General features: G+C 44.7%; 1 protein-coding gene across 4 annotated transcripts in view; it reads left to right on the top strand.

Moving 5' to 3' along the window:
• Positions 1 to 502: 502 nt before the first annotated feature.
• LYN (LYN proto-oncogene, Src family tyrosine kinase) overlaps positions 503 to 6000 on the top strand; it is a 56051-nt gene continuing 50553 nt past the window's right edge. Inside the window, exon 1 of one of the 4 annotated variants that reach the window (XM_076329695.1) lies at positions 503 to 666. The gene's annotated coding sequence lies outside the window, so the exon portion shown is untranslated. Of the gene's footprint in view, positions 667 to 897; positions 954 to 6000 lie in introns of those variants that run through there. The other 3 variants (XM_076329694.1, XM_076329693.1, XM_076329692.1) reach the window with 3 other exon arrangements.

Here is a 6000-nt window from a genome sequence, read left to right as displayed (position 1 = left end):
CCTTAGAAGTTGCTATAGTTGAGCTTTGGAGAAGTTCATGATGGTTTTAAAGGCTGTTGGTGGAACAAGGCAGCCTTTTCTGTTCTGCCTCTCAGACTAACACGGTTTTATTTAGTTGTAACTTTTAATGGAGGCCAGTTCGCCTCACGAAGTTTGCTCCGGGGCACCGGGGCGCTCACTCCTCGAGGGCAGCAGCTCCGCCGGCCCCGAAGCAGCTCGGCAGAGGCATAACCCCCTACACCCCTTCCGCAGCTCCTGCCCCACCTCGTCCCTGCCACAGCCTCCCTCCGCTCAGCGTTCCCTGGTTCAGCCGGAGGAGCTGCGCCTCCCCGCCAAGAGCCGCTGGGGCCGGTGGCTGGGGCCGGTGGCTGGGGCCGCCCGCTCCCCGCCGCCAGCCCTTCCCTCTCTCGCCCCGCTCTCCCCTCGCAGCCCCTCATGCAAATCTCACCCAGCACCAGGAAGTAAGCCGAGAGGCTGCGAGCCAACCGGCGGCGGCCGTGCGAGGTTCCTCCGCCGGCTGCCCCCCTCTCCCGGCCGGCGGGACAGCGGCGCCGCGCCCCGCACGCACGCCGAGACCAGCCCAGCCGCCCCCGGGACACCCCTCTCGGCGCCCCGGCGGTAACCGTGGAGTTCGCTCGCTGCCGCTCAGCTTTCGCAGCCGGGAAAGTAAGTGCCTTCGCCCGCCGCCCCCCCCCCCCCCCCCCCCCCGCCCCGGGGCGGCAGCGCCGGGAGCGGCCGGCGGCTGGAGGAGGCAGCCCCAGCTCTCCCGGCCTCTCCCACGGGGGTGCACCGGGCGGGAGCGGGAGGGTGCCCGGCCGGGCTGCCTCCGTGCCCCCGCCCCGGTACGGGCACAGCACGGCACGGCACGGCACGGCGGGTACAAGGTGCTTTCCGGCGGGCTTGCCCTCGCTGCTGCCTCCCGGACGAGGTGCGTCTGCCGCCTGACCTTCCCGGTAGGACTGGCTGGGGTCTGAAAGGAAAGACGGCATTTGGAAAAAAAATATTCATTCTCAAAAGCGTGATTTATTTACCTCTTGCCGCTTTGCCCGGCTTCTGCTATCATCTTGAGGGCTCGGGTGCCTTCTGGCTGTTTCGTGCCGGAAAGCGTGTGAAATTAGCTGATCAAAGTCTGCAGTCGGTGTTTCAAGCCGAGGCGATAGCCTTGACTTAGGAGAGACAATGTGGCCTCTGGGTATTCCTTCTTACACTGCTTTTTTTCTAGGAGAGTAATCCTAGAGCGTCTTCCAAGTTAAAGCTGCTTCCTCTTAACTGTGTGTTCAAATGTGCTTTAGCTTAAAAGAAAGACGAGAAAATGGTACTGTGATGTTTGGTGCATGGTGTTTCTTGCTATCTATTTATCCAGGCTACTATTGTAATGGTACTGTATGCCTAAGGAATGGTCTTGGGGGGTTTTCTCCTGCCAATTTTAATTTAGGATCTGAAAGTCAAGCTAGATCTCCCTAGCTGATGCTGTACCTTCAGTAAAGCAGTTAAGAGTTTCTGTTGAAATTGCATCTTTTATGTGTTTGCAGTGAATGGGTTTGCAAGGCTCATCTTGCTGCTTCGGTTTCCTCTGTTGGCACTAGAGACCAGAGAGATTAACACTTAAAACTTGTTTAGCCAGATCATATTACTGTGGATATACATAGGGAGCATAAAGGTTGAGTTCTTATTCTGTTGTTTCATCTGAAACCCCAAATCAATATCCCATCACTTGCCTTTCATTCCCACCTTTGAAAAAAAGAAACCAGTCTGACCAATCGTAACGTGTTTTAGCTCATCGTAATACAAATTGGAAATCACATTTTTTGGCTTGATCCCAGAAAGTACCTGGAAGACTTTTGTAATTCAGAAATCTTAATGTTAGTTGCAAGTATCTGTAAAGTATGAGTGCCAGGTAGATACGTCTGTACTCTTCATAGTATCACTAAAGAGAAGAAAAAAAGAGGAAGATTTTTGTTGGGAAATTGCAAAGCTATGTTGGCAAAATGTAGCTCAGTTTTACCGAAGGGATAGTCAAATTGTGTTTGTGTGAATTGTTTCCAACCTAGTATTGAATGCAGCGTAGGTGTTACTTATCTTTTATGTGTTGGGACTTTGTATCTTTATAATAGGTACCATCGACAGCACTGAAAATATGGATGAGAAAAAATGGAATAGTTTTCTCTGAAAAAGTAGCAACAGGCTAGAAATCAGTTAGATGCTGTTAATAGGAGTTATGAAATCTTGGGCAAGGATTAAAATTAATGAACTCTGAGATCAACAGATGTCTCATTCTCTGGATCTCTTCTGAGATTTATAGCTTTTTTTCTTTCTCCGTTTCAGGTTTGTGAGCTATAGACTAGTTAGAAAAGAATTCTTGATTTAATAACATAAAGATCTATTGTCATTGTGTATTGTTGAGATATATTTTTTTTTAACTGTAATGGTATAGAATGATCATCTTTGTTTGTACAGTTGCTGGCTGACTTGAAGTTATTCTGCTTTTCTCCTGTAGTTTTTTTTGAGTAAATAAGGGGGGGTTTCCTATATAAATATACAGAGGACAAGGTAAGATTTAGGCCTTTCCTTATAAGTTCCTTGACCAGTGGAGTTGCGCAATGACTTTTTCTGATGATGCAATGAATTATGAAACTTTCGCATATGAAGTTAAACCCCATTGCCTTTGAGATGTTTAATATTCTAGTTTTTAATGTTACCCTTTCAAGAGAGTTTCCATAAATGTGAAATTCTTTCTTGCATGTATTTATGAATACGTAAGTATTTATGAATGTATAAGTAACTCTTTCATAATACTTTTCCCCCCCATTTTATCTATGTAATTGAAGTGAGCTATCTTCCTATGGCTTTGTTGGCTCTTGTAAGATAAATGGCATCACAGAACAGCAAGTGTTGAGGGAAGCAATTCCTAAAACAGGCAATAAAAAAGGTCCAAGGTCCTCCTGGCTCAGCTTAGTAGCTGATATTCAGTGGGGTTACTCACAAGACAGAGATGCTACATCTGGCCTTTCTTGTGCACATCAGAGAGCAGCATTTGACCTCTCTGTAGCTATTCAGGAAAGTTGAAGAACTGCAGTATTTAATCTCAGATGTGGTTCCATTTCTGTCACAAAACGGAGATGTTCGCCTGTCTGTATTTTGCATGTTATTTGGAATCTTAATGGGCAACTTTGGGGTTTTTTAATGGAAACATGTTGACCATGAACCAATTTTTATTTTTCTCAAAGGGCTAGGTGATCTGGGGAGGGGGTGAGGTCTTTCCTCCTTTCCATATGTGCATATTCTGAGTGACTGAGTGGCTTTATTTCTTGTGTCCAGGGAATTGTAGAGCCAGTTTTACTCTTGGGGTTCAGGGAGTCCTTTGCAAAACTGAATGAACACAGAAAACAAGCAGATGAGGAATACATAAATAAATGAATAAATAAATAAATAAAGGCATGGGGTGGGCATTAGGTGTAGACTAGGATTCCTAGCACTCTGCTTTGGTAGCATGACTGTACACAGAGGGGTATTTCTGCAGCACCAGTGATCCCTGAAGGATGTGAGCTGTCACGTGCTGATGCAAGGGATGGGAGGAGAATCCGTTGGCTGGGGATCCTGAGGGTTGTGTGAGCTTTGTGTGCAGTAGGTGATACTTCCTTCTGAAGCTATGGAGCCGAGTGTATAAATAATTACACCAAACCACATGACTCTGTTAAGTAGTATTTATTGTTATTTTACCCCTATAGGATTTCTGTCTCTAAGAACAGCTTCATTCTGTAGAAGAACCAGTTGCCCAGCTGAGAATTAGGATTTTTCTCCTGCTGATCATATTCCTACTTCCTATTTCTCCCATTTATTTGTGTCCCCTCTTTCATGAGAGTGTAGGAGTGCTAGAGATGGTACAGAGAGAAAGGCTTCCAGACTTGCCGAGCCATGCCACAGGAAACTGTGTAGATGAAAAATGTAAAGTTACATTCGTATGAAAACAGTCTTTAGTGAAGCACACAAGGAGAAGGAGACTGCCATACTGTAAACAGTAATGGTACCTCCTCAAAGAAATCAGCTTCTACTAATAAAAGGCAAATACAATATAACTGTCCTTAGTGTGACTGTACCTAGTTTAAACTTAATTGTCCTTCAGGGAAGGATGGAAAGGTCTATGCTTTCATATTTATTTTTGCCTGATTCAAATACGTTTCCTGTTGACATTGTCATTAAATGCTGTAATTTCCGAGGCTGAATCATTCACGGTCGTGGTCGGCATCTTTCCTGAAAATGTGGGTTCATGGAACAAAATGCAAAGGCAGAATTCATCTTGTGTTGGAAGCATTTCCTCCAAATATTTATGAGATACTTGTATTTGTTGTATGCCCTAAAGGACTACTCATAGAGGTAAATAGATGAGTTATTTTTGTCGGCCGAACGTCAGAAGAGAGATGGTGGTATTTTGACAGTAACACTTTGCTGGGGAGAGAAGGAGGAGGGGACCAGGGAAAGGTGAAGGGCGGAACGGGTAGATCTCATTTCTCTGGGGGAAAAAGGGTAGACTAGCACCATTCAGGCCAGTATTTGCTATCCCTTAGGTCAGCGTTGTCTATCTTTTTCAAACTGCTGGCATCTTAAGTATCTACAATTGGTTCCTGTGTTTGCGCAGCATACTATCTTACTTCTTCAGTTCAAAGGACTCAAATGATAAACAGTCTGAACAATGTGTCCTTCTTCCTCTATGGTCTCTGCTGCTTGTAGCATGAGGCTACTTCTTCCTGTCTAAATTGTGGTTGATACGTTGTAGAATTTGCTACTTCAATTTGCAAAGGCCTGCTTTTTACTGTGCACATTCTTGTGACCAAGCCATTTCTTGAAAGTGCCTGTGATAGCAAATTGTGCGATCTTAAACTGGAAAATGTGATAGCTCACCACAGGGGTTGAAGTATGGGATGCAGCTACTCTTCTGGAATGGCGTTTTCTGCAGTTTTCTCTATTCTAGAGGGCTACTGGAATTCTGGACGTGATAAAAGTTTGGAGGGAATGGACTCCCTCTGGGATGTGTTCTTAACTACTCCTTTGTTGGTTTAACAGAAAGCTGTTTCAGGAAGTTCATCAGCAAAAAACGTAGCCTGTTAAGTGGGCTTTCTGATGTGGCATCTGTAATGTATTGCTTTGCTTTTCATGTTTCCTTCATTAGTTTGTGCAGATAGGCGCATACAAACTTGTTTGATCAATTTTTTGATGAAATCTTATTCAAGCTTTTTCTTGGGCAGAAACTGAAACAATATGGTATTACAGGAGTTAGTGCAAAGGTATATTTGGCTGCTAAGCAGGTTTGTTCTTTCCATGTATGACTGTACTGGGGGCTTAGAACAAAATTAATATTAAAAGGTAAAGAGTATGTTTGAGTGAATTCCTACATAATGACAACATATTTATAAATCAGTAGGCCTGACCTATGACTAAGTTTTACTCTATTCAGACAAAGAAAATATTTCCCGGTAGTATCAACTGAGTAGGAAAAGATCTGGATAGTAGTGCATCTATTGCATTTATTGAAATTGCCTGCTCGAGTATCCCTTGCCAGCATCATGAGGCTTACATTCATTAGATCCAATGGACAGAAAATGGTTTTCTCCAGGGCAACCCCAGCCTTACCACGTGTCTTGATGGGATTTCAAAACCCTTCAGTAAGTGCTGAATGCCCTAGGGTAGCTGTGATTCAGGTGTGAGTGGACGAGAGCTGGAGAACAGGGTTAAGTGATTGCCAGAGCTGGTGTCAGCGCCACTGAGGAATTGAAAGTTTTTGGTAAACGCACAGGAAGGGGATGGGCAGGAGAAAGAGGAAATCCCATGTTGGATGTTCTGGGTTCAAATAGTTCAAAATACATTGCAAGAGTCATTTGAATGTGTCATTATGGCGTAGCAGAACATGCAAATAGGATTCAAAGTACATTTTTGTAACTACAGACCTACCATTGCAAAAGATCTGCTAAACTATGCAAAGGCTAGAGAGCAGCATTGCAGCCC

Source organism: Aptenodytes patagonicus, chromosome 2 (assembly GCF_965638725.1).
Source record: "Aptenodytes patagonicus chromosome 2, bAptPat1.pri.cur, whole genome shotgun sequence".
NCBI lineage: Eukaryota > Metazoa > Chordata > Aves > Sphenisciformes > Spheniscidae > Aptenodytes > Aptenodytes patagonicus.
This window is presented reverse-complemented; position numbering and strand designations above follow the sequence as displayed.